Here is a 16,388-nt window from a genome sequence, read left to right as displayed (position 1 = left end):
CAGTACAATCCCCAAACACTTGTTAGCGCAGATGCGATTTCTCAGTTCCATCCACCCACATTGAACACGCAGCAACTGCCAAAGCTACACAGCACTTCTGGTTTCAACAAAACTCTCGAGCTAAAAATACATCGCAGAACCATCAGCCTCAATTGCCAGCCACCGAGACGCTGCCCAAGCAAGCGTCCACAGCCATTTTCTTCCCTTGAACAAAGAAGGGTTTCCCTTTTCAAAATATTTACTCTGTTTAACTCAAATACTTATGATCTTGCTTCCGTGAAATACAAAGGCCTCAGAAAACAAGGCCGCGTTTCCTTTGATCCAAGAGAAGCCTGTCTCGAGCAGGAGTGCTTGCTCTATAGCGGCACGCTGTCCTGACTGCAGCACCGGCAACGACTCTTAGCGTGGGTTCCTGGTAGGAGATGCAGTCTGACGTGGAGCAGAGCCCTGGCTGAGGGAGTCCGAGCTGCCCTGCTCCTTCTCGGCCACAGTCCACTGTGGTGTGGGGCAGTGCGAGTAAGCACGGATGGAGTCACGCAAACACATCCATCAAACTAAACTTAGTTACTGGCTGCTGTTCCACTTCCCGTTGGCTAAACCCAGACACTTGTAATTGGCTCTGCGGAGCAGACAAGGGACTCCATTCAGCAGCGCCGATCCCAACAGCTGCCAAATAACTGGGGTAACACAAACCCCCCAGCTCCTAGTCGGGCAGACAGCTTGTCAGTTTCGGGCTGTGCCACGCATTTGTTTTCTAAGATCTACTAACAGTGGTGTTTAGCCCTCGTACATCTGGATCTAGGATGAAAAACAGGAGTGTACCCGCTGAAATCACGCTTTCCGAAGATTCGTTGTGGAATCGGGCAGAATTAATACAGCTTTGAAGGAAAAGGGCCCCTCAAAGGCAGTAAGGCTGAACGAGCCCTATACTCATCATCTAAAAGTGATCAAAGCTCCTGTAAGTCACAGTTTGAATTGCTGGTGTATTGATAAAATAAAGACAGCTTCCTTACAAAGAAGGATAACTGCAAATGAATAAAATATCATGATTAAGTGTAACTAGACGGGTTTGTAGTGGATAACTGTTGCCACGGCACAGCCTTACTACAGCTCAAAGATCTCTCTCTCTCTCGTTGTTGCACACAGCTCAGAGCTCAATACCCCACCTGCAAAGCTGGAGTCATTTTCCTGGGCAGCAACTTTCACACTTACGCTGAATTTTGCATCGCTTCTTCAACCTGCAGTTTTTCCAGTTGGCTTTTCTCTCTGCTGCCTTTAACAATTCGACATTATCAGCACCTTTGCTATCTTGCTATTTGATTTCTTCCTCTTCATGTCATTTGCCAGTCTGACAGTAGCTTTCACACGAAAAGAACAGCTCAAGTAAAGAAAAGGTAGGAACAAAAAAGGCTTTTTACTCAGCTTTCCAGTAGCTGCATTCCTTGCTCATACAACTCAGCACTCAGTACGGTGTACAATGGGGTTCCGTTATCAAACACTGCTATCTTGTGGTGAGAGGCACGAGAAAGCCTGGTAAGGGGAAACACTGAACTACAAGAGCAGTTACAGAATGCAGAGTTGGATCCAGGAAGAACCCTGCAGATAATGGGAAACCTGAATGTGCCTGGATGCAGACAGAGCACAGACAGCCCATGGGTATTTTTTAACTAGTCCGGCTTGAGAGCAGGAAAGAAAAGCAGCAAAGTACAACACACTGGAAGAGACTGACTTCCCCCAAAAAACCAGGCCAAGTCCTCCGAGCAGATTAAGGATTGCTTTCTCAAGAAGCAGAAACTGCAAGGAAAATGTTTAGTGTAACCTGAGGTGAGGCCAGCAAGGACAGAACCCAGTTTACAGACAAATAAACATCATCAGGTGGTTGCAATTCCGGGCTTCTCTGATTTGGCAAAAGACAGAACCCCACGAGGGGAAGGGAATAATGGGGCTTCTGGCCCTCAGAAGGCAGACACTCTGAGAGCAGGACACAGGCAAGCGTCCTTCTGAATTCCATTAGTGACAGAGTTCAATAGAGTGCTACTTTCTGAGTTCTCACCAAATCTGCTCCCTTCCAACCTCCATCTGTTGCTTGGAGGCTCTCGAACTGAAATGGCAAATGACAAGGGCTATCCACTCCTTCCTAAAACAGACCTGGCAACTAGAAGCAGCACAAATCAGTTCATTTTGTCGCTTGCTTGCCGCACAGTGACTTGACCGCCTCGTCCTGTTCTGAGGGTAAGCAACAACTCCGTGCTGACACGGGCAGGGAAGGAGAGCTGCAGGCCGGTCTTTAAGGAGCCCTCCTCCCACTTAATACTGGCATCGCTGCCTGAGGCGTCTCTCCTACCACGAACAGCCAGGATACCTAGAGGACAAGTCACTACGTTGCCGGTGCTCTTAACTGAAAGCAACTCTGCCCTCTATTACTACTTTGGCCTTTGGGTGACACTTCTCCGCATGCTTAATTTACTCTTTGTACTACATATATTCTGAGGGAGGAAGGAAGAAGGAAAGGGCTGGGATTTCCCGGTGGGAGGCCAGCACTGCTGCTGGCTCAGCACTTCGTTTCCTCTCGAGTGGTCAGCCCCTGCCTGGCATCCATCTGCAATACGGCTTCTGCTGGCTTTCACACTGCCTGCTAACAGGCATTCCTCACAGACCAGGAGCCGAGCACGTGGTGAGCTGGGAGGATGCATCACTATCACCCCGTCTCCCGTGGCACTGAAAAAGCTTTTACGCTGGCAGCGACAAGTAGGAATGCGCAGAACTAACCGATGTGATGCGAATCATTACTGCTACTTGGTGTGCCCCAACAAAAGCAAACCCATGGCTTCGTGTGAGACATGCACGGAGAAATGCAGCCGTTCCCACAGCGCCCAGGAGGAGTGGTGTCTGTACTCTGTACCCTACCACACCAAACGAAGAGGGGGGAAATGAATGAAGCGCGTCACGATTTGATGAGATCTCTGCCCACGCAACTTCAGCTGCGTTCTGTTTCACAGCGAGGTCTCTGCCAGTTGTGGCACGCAGCTTTGAGGGGGATATGTAAAACTGCTGCTTAATTTAGGGGTTGTTTTAGGAGATGGGAATTTTGAACCGAGGCTGAGACCAAGGCGCAGCCGTGCCATCCAGAAGGGAGCTGGCACCCAGTGCCCCCACACCTTCTGCTGTCAGAGCCCAAGAAGGATTCCTTTATCTTGTTCAACTGAGATTTGTTTCAGATTTGACTGAGTTCCACCTCATTCCTTCTTCCTCCCACTCCACAGCAAAGCATTCCCAGTTGTTGCTGGCCGATGTATGCTGTCAGGACAGCTGACTGCTTGGATTACACAGGGCTGTATTGTATCCCTCCTAGAACCAGCCAGCCCAAGTGCTTCCTCTGGGATCAGGGCTCGACCGTGCTGATACCAGCACACCAGGTGCCGTCCTGAAATCTGAAATTCCAAGGCAACAGGCAATGCTGCAACTGCTCCTCTCAAAATCACTTTCCCTCTTGAGCCTCTTTAATGCAAACCTGCTCCAAATCCGACATCTGAGGAACGAAATGCACAGCGAACTGACGCTCACTTGCCTGATGTTGCGTCTGAAAATGGAGAAACAGAACTCTCTTCTTTCTGCTTGTAGCTGCCTCTTACCTGCTGCACCATGCAGGCTTCAAACAGGTCTTTCAGCTCAGGAAGACTTCGTAGAATGGGAAGCTAACTAATATTTGAAAGTTATCTGAAGGGTCTTTAGAACTAATAACATGTTTCCTGTCCATCAGCATCACAGCCAGAAACAATCTTCCCATTGCTTTCAAGCTGCTTTAAGCACTTAAAGCCAACGTGACTGCGCTGCACGAGGTGCTTAGAAGTAACAACGTCCTGATCGATCACAGTATTGAGCATGAACCCTCACAAACAGTGAGGGAGGTGAGGTGAGGAATGATATTTGTGAATGTATCATTGCTTTGAGATCTCAATCTCTTACTATCTAAAATAAACGGTGCAAGCATGACAAGTTCCATCTTTATGAAGCCTGCACAGTCAGCCCCTGGAGAGACTGAGCCAAGGGTTGGAATTCCAACGCCTAGCAGCAGTCAGCAGATGGGAGCTCCTCCAGCAAGGATGCTGAAGCTCCTGCAGGAAGGATCAGCACAGATTCTGGGGCAATGGCCCCTTAAGGTTATGCTTTCAATAAGAACACAGACCCAAAAAAAGAAAACACCCCTAGAGACCAAATAAAGCACCCATGAAGAACGCAGCACACAAATCCAGCAATGAAATATGGAGATTAGAGCCTCATGAGCACCCATCAAAGACCTGCGTGGAGTCTGACCCTTTTTCCTGCTAGCAAGACCATTCATTTAAACGCCCGGGGTCATACCTCGGGTTCTGAAGCTGGAAAAACTGACCAATGGCAAACAACAAATTGCTAAGATCACATACATCAAACAGCAGGCCCTCGAGAGGACTGGGTAACCCAGGCTGGTACAGCCTTTTAGTGGTCATGTCCAAGGTGACTGGTTAGTCAAACTTCTCTATTGAGAATTTGGCCTAATTAAAAATGCAGCTGAATATTACCAGCGTAAGAACTTAATTCTTCGTTACTAGAGAAATTAACAGATCTGTTCACACAACTGAGACGTTTCTGGGAGGCAAACTGGCCAAATAACCAACCCATTTGTTTATCCAACCTCAATTCATCTTGAAGGACTGACGTCTCTTCCTTCAGCTGTCCATCTTACCAGCTCAGTGACAGCAGTGAAGGGCAGCAGAAAGGGGCTCGTTTCCCCTGCTCTCCTCAGTTCAGCCTGATACTGTAATTCAAGCGACCACGTTTCAAACTGGCTACGTACTGCAGAGTATTACTGCCAAGACTGGGGATTTGACGCATCAACTTAAAATTCTGTTTATTTTAGGAAAAAAAATCCAAGCATTCTTTCTTCAAAAATCCTTAATGCAACTTCCGAAAATTGCACGCAGTGAATACTGCAGAGAAATTACTTATAACGGACTTCACAGTACTGACATTGCTACTGCTGGCCCCATTAAGGTGAAATTACAACTGACAATAGATGTACACTTCAAGAGCAGGAATGAAACTGACTCACCAACTAAAATATATGGGTTTAATGGCGTTACTTCTGAAGGCAGGGCAGGGCTTCCTGCATCATGATAGGTAGAGCATAATTATGGAGACACCGACAGTCTCGGCTTTGTTCTTAACACGTGGAGGTGGCTGCTACGATCTAAGGCAATCCCTAAAATGCAGGCCATTCCTTCAAAGTGGGCAGGCACAGCGCTCAGCTCTGGGTGCAGAGGTGTCAGCTTCTGGTGGGCGCTTCTCCACTGTTATGGGAGCAGTGCAGCACGGAAGGGTGGCAGGCTACGTAGGGAAAAACCCGCGCGTGCGAGGGAGGTGCAACTGGGGCAGAGGAAAAGAGGAAGGAGAACTAAAACCACAGTGGTTTCTATGGGCATTACTTCTGTTTAGTCACGCCACCACAGCTCTGTCTCTCCAAAGAGGTTAGCGTTATCTTGACTGCTTGAATGGGGCTCTGTAGCTCTTACAGCCATCACTAGGGTCTTATGAAAGCAAACGCTTCTACTAACTCCTTACTCTAATGAAGACTGATCAACGGAGCCTTCTGCAGCTGCTGAGATTCATCTGTGCAGGGGAAGGTCTGAAGCTAAAACCAAAGTCACTGGCTGCAGAGAGCGCAGCCCCAAGCGTTGTTGGCCATCCGTCCCTCCCGAAGCACAGCACTTAGAGCCTGCATCACAAAATCCTTTCAGCCTCTAACCAATGAATGATGCTTTCAATACAAAGCGTACGAGACTTTCACAACAGCTGGTGTCTCACACTACTCATGTTCTCTCCACAAACTCTCCTACGTTTCCTCATACTAATGAAGCAGGATTACAGCAAGTGAAATTCTAGCATCAAAAAAGAGAAGCCAATCCGTCGCAGGGTGAAGCACAATGCAAAGCCTCTATAGTTGGACTTGGAAAGGAAGCGTGGACCTGTGGAAAGCACGCAGTGTTGGTGTGCAGCACGGACCTCAAAGCGTTAGCACTTCTGCTAGAGCCCTGCAGCACAAACCATGCTGGCTGCTCGTGCCTCGTGTCTTATCTGCACAATGAAACACTGCCTTCCTTTTATAAACCTACTTAACCTACCAGTGGGAGAAACAGATCAAGTAGCAAAGTGCTAAAGGAAACAGTTTTTCTCAACTGTGGAGATTTTTACTTATTTCAATATCCATTCTGTTTAATCTTTAAACGAAGTTGGTTATCTTCACGGGGAGGAAAAAACATTTCCTTCAGTTCCTGCATGTCTGCATTCCCCGTTGTAGAGCTGGCATCCTTCATCTGTCTGCCAAGGCAGGGACCTGGGGACACGCTGCTCCACTGGGAGAGGAGGCAGTCAGAGAGGAAGACACCACGCTAACAGGATAAGAAGGAAGGGGGCAGGACCTGCTCAAAGCAAGGGGAAAAAAACAAGTAAATCAAGCTCCGCAAGTGATAGGAAGGATAAATATCATGGAAGAAACGAGGGCACGCACATTGAGCAACACAAAAAGGAACAGCGGGGCCAGAAAGCAGGCTTCAAGCAAGGAAAAGTAGTAGAGCAGCATGTAATAGAAGATGCTTACAGGGCAAACTGTTCCATGCTGAAGGAACAGAAGGCAGCTGTTTTGCTGTGATTTCACCTGTCTCATTTTCAGATCGGATATGGCTCAAAATAAAGATCCAGGCAGCTGAGTAGGAAAGCTAAGTGCTCAAAGTGAAGGCAATGGTCGTTCTTCCAAATCTGTCACCAATACCTATCCATGGACATCCCGTTCTGCTGCCCTCCATGTAAGCCTCAGACAACCTTATTTCACACCATACTCAGCACAGGATGACGCTTGGTTCTCAACACAGGATAATTCATAGAACGGCTTGGGTTGGAAGGGACCTTACAGATCGCCTAGTTCCAACCCCATAATAAGAGTTATTTAATTCCTAGAAGCAAATCTAGAGTGATCCCAGGAAGGGTAACCCTGAGTTGGTTAAATGAAGCACCGCTGCACCACAGCGGCTGATGTACTAAAGCCTGTTTTCCTATTAACAAACCGAGATGTTGCCTCTGTAATAGCTTTCATGGTTTAAAAAATGACGAGCTCATCTCCCCGTAGGCCAAGGAGGTGGAGCACTGGGAGGCAATTGTGCGATGAAGAGCGTTTTAATCCTTCTGTAAGAGGAAATAATGGACGGGGGGATGTAACAAAGCCAGATGTCAAGATGCGAAATGCACTTAAGACCTCAACCTCGTAACAAATGAGGAAAGCGCAGGGCAGAAGAAAAGGACAGCTACGGTATACCAGAATTCATGCATATCAGGGGAAGTCCAGCTTAATTATATTTTAAAACACGTTTTCATATCTCTTTTCCAGAAGTCTGTTTTATGACCAGTTAACGCATTCCTTTTAATGTGGCCTCTCACTGACTGGTACTAGGGGGAATGGCGGGTACTGTGACTGCTGAGCTGCGGGCTGGCTGCTGGGATGAACACGGCAGGAGTGCTGGGTGACTTAGTTCTGGTAGCTAGGTGCCTAGGTCCCAGCACCAGATTAGGGTGCACACATCCCATCTCCTAGCCAGCAATCCCAGCACACGAATGCTCCCTGCAGTTCTCTCTCTTGTGCCAGCACAGTGAGCTGGCACCGGTGGCACCTAGCATACTTCAGCATCTCTCTGTGGATTTCACTGATGGCACCCAGTAAAGCGCAGTGCTTTGAGCTGCCATTTCAGGACAGGTCAGTTAACATGATCGGCGACCTTCCAGAGCCACAAGTTTTAGAAATACAGCCTGCAGCCACAACAAACACGTAGCTCTGAGCCCACAGGAGCACAGGGCCGAGCAGCCAGGCTGCAGACAGCTCCCCTGTGTTTACGCTGAGCTCCGAACATCTCCCCAGAACAGGCGAGCACTACTGCCAGGTGCCAGGCCAGGAAAGCACCCAGGAGCAGCTCACATCCAAGGGCTCAGACCAGCGACTCCATGGGAATGTAACGAAACTTCCCTTTTCAAGGCTAACAAAAACCTTGCAGTAAGCGAGAAACTAAGTCAAAGCATTGTAGCACCCTCTCGTGGTAGGCTGGAAAACAATTTTCTCCTAAAGCAGCAGCAGTTTACCCTTTTCCCTTCTTTCTTTCCTTCTAATTGCGAGCCGTTGAGCGCTGCTGGGTGTTAGTCTAGCTGGGCTGCACCTGGAAGCCAAGTTAAGTCTTGCTCCCAATCCATGACATGAGAAAAAACCTTGTGTTCTAGTGGAAACACTACCACAGGGCAGGCACAGAATGTCACAGCACCCTCATGTTTCTGCCCTGAAGAATTTAAGTGTAACGATGATGACCTAAAAAGAGAAAACAGAAAATCTGACATAGCATTGCATACAGTTACGACAAAAGCAAGAGCAGGAGCCATGGGTTTCAGCAGGCAGTGATGGCAGGCTCGTGCAAACCACCATCAGCTACCAGCTCTGCACGCCAGTCTTAAACCGCCCAGTGCATCTCAGGGAGACAGAGCTAGGAAAAGCAGGCTGGCTGCTCTTCTGCAGTTCCTACCAGACTCCAGTGATTGCATTTGAACAAACCAAAGTCCCAGCTTCTAACAAGAACAACTAGCTCACTTCTTCCGAAGCGATGGGAACCTTAACACCCACAAAGCTTCTTGAGAAAACGTTATATACCATTTCCCTATTTATTCTAAGGATCTTCTTTAGGGTAAGCCTTTTTAATCTGATACGGTGCCTCTGCTTTCTCTGTTTACTCTTGAGATTTTCAAACCAGCCGCAAATAACAACTGAGTAAAACCAACAAATACAGCGCCGAGTGTCAGGCACAGAGCTTGTGATTAGTGGGTTAGTATTCCACCGTGCTTCACTGGGTAATTGGGACAGAGCACAGCTTTCGTGCTGCTATCGGTTACAAAAACACTGCTGGTCCCTCCCCGAGCTCTACAACTCTCCCCGTCTGAAAAAAAAAATAAAGAAAAAGATAGCAGAAAAACATCCAGCTCCTTGGGCAGGAGGCACAGCAAGGATTCTCCCGAGCTGCAGAGAGCAGGCTTTCGCTGCTCGTACAAGTCACTGCCACAAATGATGCAGCTCATCACATCTTGCTTGATGCCAACCCAGGCAGGGAGCAGAGCAGCTCTGAGAGCAAAGCAGAAGTGAGTGCCAGCAGCACAAAGCGACCAAAGAAAGGTTTGGAGCAGCTGATCAAGGGCTTGCCTACACCACAGCCTTTAATCAGCGTGCCATTCAAAGGGCATCCGTAGCGAGGACCGGTGATATTCTAAAAAGGACGTGTAGGGCATTTAGAAATTTAAAGCTCAGGTCTGAAGAAGTCGCTGTTTTAAATGTAGGTACCTTAAATCTGAGCCTTGGAACTGCCAATTATTAGACGCCGTTATTATTTGCTGGTTTATAGCTACCTCAAAGATGGAAAAAAACAATTCTAGAAGAGGAACTCTGATTCAGCTGTGAGACAAAGGGCACAGCTTCTCTCCCTCTTGTACCGGACACAAGGAAAGCCTCACAACGAAAGCCGGTGTGTGTAAGAAGCTGCATGGAGCAAGCAGCGAGTCCATGCTCACACAGCCCAGCCCAGCACAACCCTGAGCTCGGCTGGATCCAGCGACTGCATGGGGGAAGAAAAGCCCTGCCACAAACTGTTCCAAAAGATCTCCAGCGTTCTTCGCATGTCTATGAAGAGTTCACTGCACGCGTCCCAGATGACATCACTTGCACCAATTTTTTAAAAGTTTGCAGAAACAAAGACTTCATTTATTCCCGAACAATCACCAGAGTTTCACTAATTGGAAAGTTCGGATACGTTAGGTCTCTGGACCAGAAATTACACTTTAAAACGATTTCTCTGGAAATCCCTTCAAGGCCTTTTAACTCAATCATTTCTCCAGATTCCTCCCACCATTTAATACATTTCAGAAATGCCACTGCAGCTGTAACTCGCCTCTACTTTTGCTCTCTGGTTTTCTAAGTGGCAACGCAGAATTGATACTGTTATCAGTTGCACAGCCCCCCCCAGGCTTCTGAATAGCAGCAGGAGAACTGACCAGTCTTGTTAACACTGCGACCCTGCTGGTTAGCAAAGTGAGGCCAGGGCAGGAAAGGCTTTGAAATAACACTGAGAACAAAAGGGCATTTCAAAGCATTATTCCTAAAGCTGACCAGCTGAGATAATATGTCCAAGTGTACAAAAATGAAGCTTCAAGGAAGGGTACAGGAGCTCACCATCCCCAGGTGTAGCAAGGCAGGAAAGGAAGGCAAGAGAGTGGTGTGGCTGAACCGGGACCTGCTGGTCAAACTGAAGAGCAAGAAGAAAATGCACAGGCAGCGGAAACAGGGATGGGTACCACGGGAAGAGTATAAGGAAGCTGCTAGGCTGTGTAGGGTTGGGGTCAGGAAGGCCAGTGCCCAATGGGATATGGCAAGTGTAGCAGAAATGCAAAGTCAGGGCCTGAAGCAGTGATGGAGCACCTGGTGGGAAGGCAGGGCCAGCCCAGGGGAGCTCAGGTGCAAGCAATGCCCCTGAGTAAGGGCTGGAGCCAGGATCCACCTCTTCCCAGGGCTCATTTAAGGGTTGGCAGTGGAGGTGAGGGGATCTTGCTGGAGATCCCTGCGTACCTGAGGCCTTCTGAAGGTAAGCAGATTTTTTTTTCTTTTATTTCTACATGTTCTACTTGAGACAATGACAAACAAGAACAGTGGAGGCGAAAACTTGATGCTTTGTTGTTGGCATTATAACAAGGAAGGAGAAATAGGCCGGATGTGCATAAGGTCACAAATGCAGAATGTTCTCGCTCTTGCCACCTCTCATTTGACCCAAACAGCAGCAGGTGATAGTTCCTATGCCTTTGCCACAACACTTACACCAGGAAGAAGCTGCTTCTGTTTCATGTCAGTGTTAAATAGCAACAGCAACAACAAAAAAGTGGACGTGAGCCTAGACATAACACTATGTAACGAGGGGGGATGGTAGAATCGTCTTAGGGAGAGTTACAAGGCGAAGTATTGAAAGGCTATGTATTACAAAGTTAATGTGAAGGCAAGAGCAGATAAACAGCCATACTGGGAGGTGCCTGTCTCTTCCTCCAAAAACCACAAAGTACATGAAACTTCCTAAGCAGATATTGGTAATATAACTAAGCTTTGTTGTTGTGGTCTGCAGCGTTACCAACAGGAAGCCTCTATGGTTTTGTAACGCTTATTCTACTGAGAACAATCTCTCTGGATAATACCAAGATGGGTCTTTAAAATAAAACAAGTATTTCATGACCACAAAACCAGGCAGATGCCAGTGATGCTGAAACAGGGACAGAAAAAGATTCAGGCCCAAGAACTGAACTGTGTTAGTGACTTGGCACATCCTCATGTTTCTGTCCTGCTGTGCTGAGGGCAGACAGTCTGCTGGTGGTCCAAATAGCCATGAGAATTTTTTTTTTTATCAGTAAATGCTCTTCTGAAGGCTGTTAGAAAGGAACCTGCATGCCTGCTTCATGGATTCATCTGCAAAGCCAATCAAGAACCCATTGACACCAGAGCTAGCAAGCCCTGCATCACACCTAATTACATAGTGCTGAAAGAACAACTAACCACTTGGCAAGCAGGGCTTCTGGGTCTCAGATTCTGAAACAGTTTATAACTCAGGCAGGGCTTTGGTCTGCACTCATCCATCCTTGGCTTTTTTGAAATGCAACCAGGTGAGAATGAATTTGGCAAGTCACTAAACAGCCTCACTTGCACTACTTCCAGTAACTTGCTCACATATCCCTACCGGAGTGAGTATAAAATGCTGCTGCTTGGTTTCTATCAGTGGGATTTCTGCGTAGTATCTTATGGGTGTGAGCTAGTCAGCTGTCAGCAGTATTTAGAAGGCAGTTCACTGGTAACATGAAGTTGTGACAACTAACAGAAATGGGCTAGAATAAACCACGCTAACGATTATCTAGCTGTATTTATAAAACAAGACCTAACAAGTATGGTTTGAGTTGAGCAAGGATGGGCTTGCTTTAGGAACCTGACATACGCTGCAGTAAGTGGGTCACGGAACAGGTCACTTTTTCTGAACGCCAGTGAAAACACGACTTCAAGCCTCCTGTCCCAGAATCTGTAATTAGCACTGGCAATAAGATCCTCCTGAAGACAGCCCTGCTGCAGTGTCACTAGGAGACAGTCCAGCCCTCTCTTACTCTTAATTACGGGTGCTGTCAGTTCAGCTAGATTAAAAAAGATGACTGAAGCCGCTTGTGACAATGGACTTCTGCATCCAGTAGCTCACAGAGCCACCGTGCACTGATTTGTTCACTTGGCTGTGTCCTTATTTCAAGGAAAAAAAAGTACAATTTTTTTTTTTTTGCAAAACATCGCGCTTGCAAGCAATAGCAAGTTTGTGAAATATTGCTAGAACAACTTGTACCGCGCCATCTGCTGCATGCGGGGAACTGAGAAACCACAGATCTGCCTGGGCTCTGAGGTTTGATTTTTTTAAGCTCGTTCTGCTCACTGTGTTTGGGAGTCACTTCATTTCAGCCTTCCCTTCAGACTGTGTTCCTGGGTATGTGAAAAGTACCTGAGAAATAGACCTAATACATGTCAGGAATTCAAACGCATCTGTGCTCTGTATTACACTGTCCCTTCTACTGAGTTGGTAGAGCCCTTTCGCTTATGAAGCACGGGATGCAAAAATTCCAACTTAAGGTATGAATTCCAGTATGCAGCTGGAGAGAAATTCAGATATCGTGGAGAACGATGTGGCAGAGAACAAGCAGCCTGTAATTTCACATTCTGCAGGAGACGTTCCTCCAGACACTTAGCTGAACTGTTCTTTATTCCCCCAATAATTAGTTAAGAGTTATTTATACGTTACGGTCCCACAAGATTTCTGATTTACAGTACAAAGAGTCAGGCACTGAATACAGTGATTATATTCCATCTGCACAGGGCATTTACTGACAGGAAAGTCTGCGGGCAAGGAGCTCCGGCCCAAGCTCGCTGCTTTTCACTGGGATGAAAAATAAAGAACATTTTGGGAGGCCCACAAAGTACAGTTGTTAAACTGACCCTATTTTTCTCTCCTCCTTTCCATTTTCCTGTAGCCAACCCTTCGGTTCCCCTGAATTTCAAAGGGACAGTTATTTGTGCTTCTTCCTATTTTAGAATGTCTTTATCACGTGGCAGAGCGCTCCAACTGCCTTAGGGGAGCTTTAATGATCATTTTATTTTTAAAAGTATAGGCTTATCTTGCTTGACCTTGATGCACCGACGAAGAGGTTGCTAAACTCCTCCTCTAGAAAACAAAACAAGGAACAAATGTCCTGCGCCTGCTGGATCAAAAGCTCAAGCGTGGCAGCGCCCTTCGCTACCCCAAAATATATCGCCAAGGCAACGGCAGCACTGCTGCAAACAGGTAGAGCAAAGGCTTCCCAGCCAGGATTTAAGGAATCTTAACTGGTGTTTGCTGCAGCTTCTCCCCGCTGAGGGACTGTTTCTGTGGGACCAGTTAACCCTGCAGCAGCGTGAACAGGAATGCTTGCGTTTCAATTCACGCTCTTCCTCTATAGCACATCACTAGTAAACAGCATGCTTGATGGTCCACCACTTGCTTTGATAAGTCACAGACCATGTGCTAGGAATGCTAGCATGAGGTAGTTTGAAGGCTTAGCTGCAAAATTCACAGCTGATCTTCGACGCCTTGGAGAACTGTGCTCTGCTGACAGCACACCACACAAGTGTCCCAGCTTCCTTAGGTCTTCTCTGCTCAGCTTTGATACGATGGCGAGCTGAAGCCCCAGGGAGCCCAGGGGTCTGTTCCCATGGCAGAATAGCAGGCTGCTACAACGCAGATTTCCACGCTCTTCCCATAAAGCGGAAAACATTTTCAAACTCCTTGTTTCTTCCAAAAATGTAAAGGCCTCACTTCTGGAAATCCATGTGTGACCGCAGCTGGAACCTCTGTAACATGGCAAACAACTTCCAGACAGGCTAGCTCAACTCAGCCTCCATCTTTCATTGACAAATGTACTTCAAGTTAGTTGTTTAAAAATATGTCTTGGGTTTTGGTAGCCTAGCATAAGAGATTTTATGCTTCATTCATTTGGCACAACCTGTTCTTCAAAATCTTGTAACAAAGGGAGTCTGAGGCTGAAGGCCTCAGTTCCCTCAGTCTGAGGCTGAAGGCCCTTGTTTCATAAACAATCAAGAAGACACCTCTCTCAAAATAAGCCTAGGCTAAAGTTCCTTAGTAAGGTCCAAGTCCCCGCTGACATATCATTGTTTGAAATCTGCCAACACGAGCTAAGGCAGTGATTATATACCTGTATAGGTCTAGCCCTGCTGAGAGATTGTCTTCCCCACATCAATGAATGAATGGAGGAAAGCCAAGGAAGGCAGGTCACCCAGCTCATCCTAAGCCTGGCTGCTCTAGCCACTGGTCCTGTGCTTGTCCCAGCAAGTCCCACATACTGTGAAATCATACAGAGCCAGGAGGGAAGGCCAGGGTCAGAAAGAAATAATTAGAGAAGAGGGATCTGGAGCAAGTAAAATCACCAGCAAGTACAGCATCTCCGTCGAGGCAGCACAGCATTTAAGGAAAGCTTGCAGGAAGCCAGGTTAAGTACAGCAAGAGAAGAAGGTCAGTAAGTAGAAACTGAGAAGAGACGTTAAGGAAAAAAAAAAACCTCAGGTGAGGAAAGTCAGAATTACAAAAAGAAAACAATTACTTGGAAAGGAATTTGGTTCCAGATCCAGGAACTTGACAGGAATTTTGGTTATTGCCCAAGACACGTGTTTAAATACGTACCCAATTTTGACTAGCTTTTGCTGTAGGTTATTACTAGCGAGGTTTCACTCACACTGAGTGAAATATCCAAGGATACACAGGGCTGAGCAGTTCACCAGTACGCGATGGGAGTTTGGAGGCTGCCCTGAATCCCTCCAAAGCAAGATAGAGGGGAAAAATAACCCACAAACTTTTACCTAACCTAAAAGAATAGAAATCTGCATTTTTATTTCCAATAGACACATATTCCTTTACTATTTGCAAAAAGAAAAAGCAACTGAAGCAACAAAAACCTAAGTAAAGTGAAACTCATTACCTTGCTGCTGGAGCAATAACTGTACTTGCCCAAACACCCCTTCTGCTTCTCCTACTACGTGTGCCTTGCAAGAACAAGAACTAAGCAGTCATTGTGGTACCAAAGTGCTGCAAGACACTTTGGCATTTGCAGAAAGACTCTTGCCTGCTATGCCGTGCTTGGTGATCTATACAGCAATCCTACTCTGACTCTGAAGCTGTAGCTGTCAGCGTGCTGAAAGAACCAGGGTAGGTGCACAGCAGAGATCTGAATTTACACTATTATTCTATTTTACAGTAACGTTTCCCCCAAAGTGCCTTCTAAAATGCAAAAATACATCAGAGTAATACATGAAGTTGATGATGCTACAGTTGAAAGAGGCAGTGAGATAGTAATCCTTAGCTTTAGCTGTAGTAATAGTGGGTCAAGCATTTCAGCAAGCACAGAGCTGTTTTGGTTTTCTAGTTGATGCCGGTCCCTGAACTCGAAAGCTGTGACAACACCGAGAATTTAAGAAGCAGATTTAGCGCCGCACTCTTGTTTTGATAGTTACTTCCATGTCAGCAGTCACAGCAGATGATATTTACATTTAGACTGCTGGCTGTGTGCTCCTTAATCTTTTTGCCTATGCTCATTCTATTGAGCGGAATGAAATATGTATTGTCAGAAACAGCCATGCTCCATAGACACTGATGTCCCCCTCTAACAAGGCAAACCACGGTGCTCTCCAGAGCAGATCCAGTTCTTCAGGATTATGGATGCACCTAGCCTCACAGTTCGTGCCAAGGCAGCCCATTTATCGCACCTCCTAAAAAACCGTGCCTTGATTTAAGAAGCTGCCAGACCAAGATAACCGAATATCGTAGTTACAAAAGATTGGGATTTGAAGTTGCGGGCTCCTCCTAGGAGAGATTGCAGAGATGAATCATGTTGCATCGAACGTTTCTGGTTTCAGTTTACAGCGATAAGATAGAAACGGATAAGCACAAACTTCAGCTGCAAACCGGATGGATGGCAGCTGCACCATCCCAGGCAAAAGAAAAAAAAAAAAAAACCCTTTGCTATACAGACCTTGACAAAGCAAGAGTTATAGATGTGGACGGGCACGCTGCGAGTCCCTCGCTAAACCGAAAGCCGGAGTTCAGCTCGCAAGCACATGGAGCGGTTATCCTCGTCAACAAACCCGGCGCCGGGCACCGCTGCGGCGGCAGGAGGGCGGGCCGTGCCGTGCCGTGCCGTGCCGTGCCGTGCCGTGCCGCGGCCCC

The 16,388-nt window shown here is 47.0% G+C and overlaps 1 protein-coding gene and 1 long non-coding RNA gene across 3 annotated transcripts in view; one reads left to right on the top strand and one right to left on the bottom strand.

Moving 5' to 3' along the window:
* ABL2 (ABL proto-oncogene 2, non-receptor tyrosine kinase) overlaps positions 1-16,388 on the bottom strand; it is a 49,481-nt gene that overhangs the window by 20,728 nt on the left and 12,365 nt on the right. The window lies entirely within an intron of this gene.
* LOC110402516 lies at positions 10,649-12,656 on the top strand. The gene is made up of 2 exons (XR_002441151.1): positions 10,649-10,691; positions 11,220-12,656. It is a non-coding gene; the product is annotated as an uncharacterized LOC110402516 (long non-coding RNA).

Source organism: Numida meleagris, chromosome 7 (genome assembly GCF_002078875.1).
Source record: "Numida meleagris isolate 19003 breed g44 Domestic line chromosome 7, NumMel1.0, whole genome shotgun sequence".
Classification (NCBI taxonomy): Eukaryota; Metazoa; Chordata; class Aves; order Galliformes; family Numididae; genus Numida; species Numida meleagris.
Note: the sequence above shows the minus strand (reverse complement) of the source record. Positions and strands in the feature narration are given on the sequence as shown.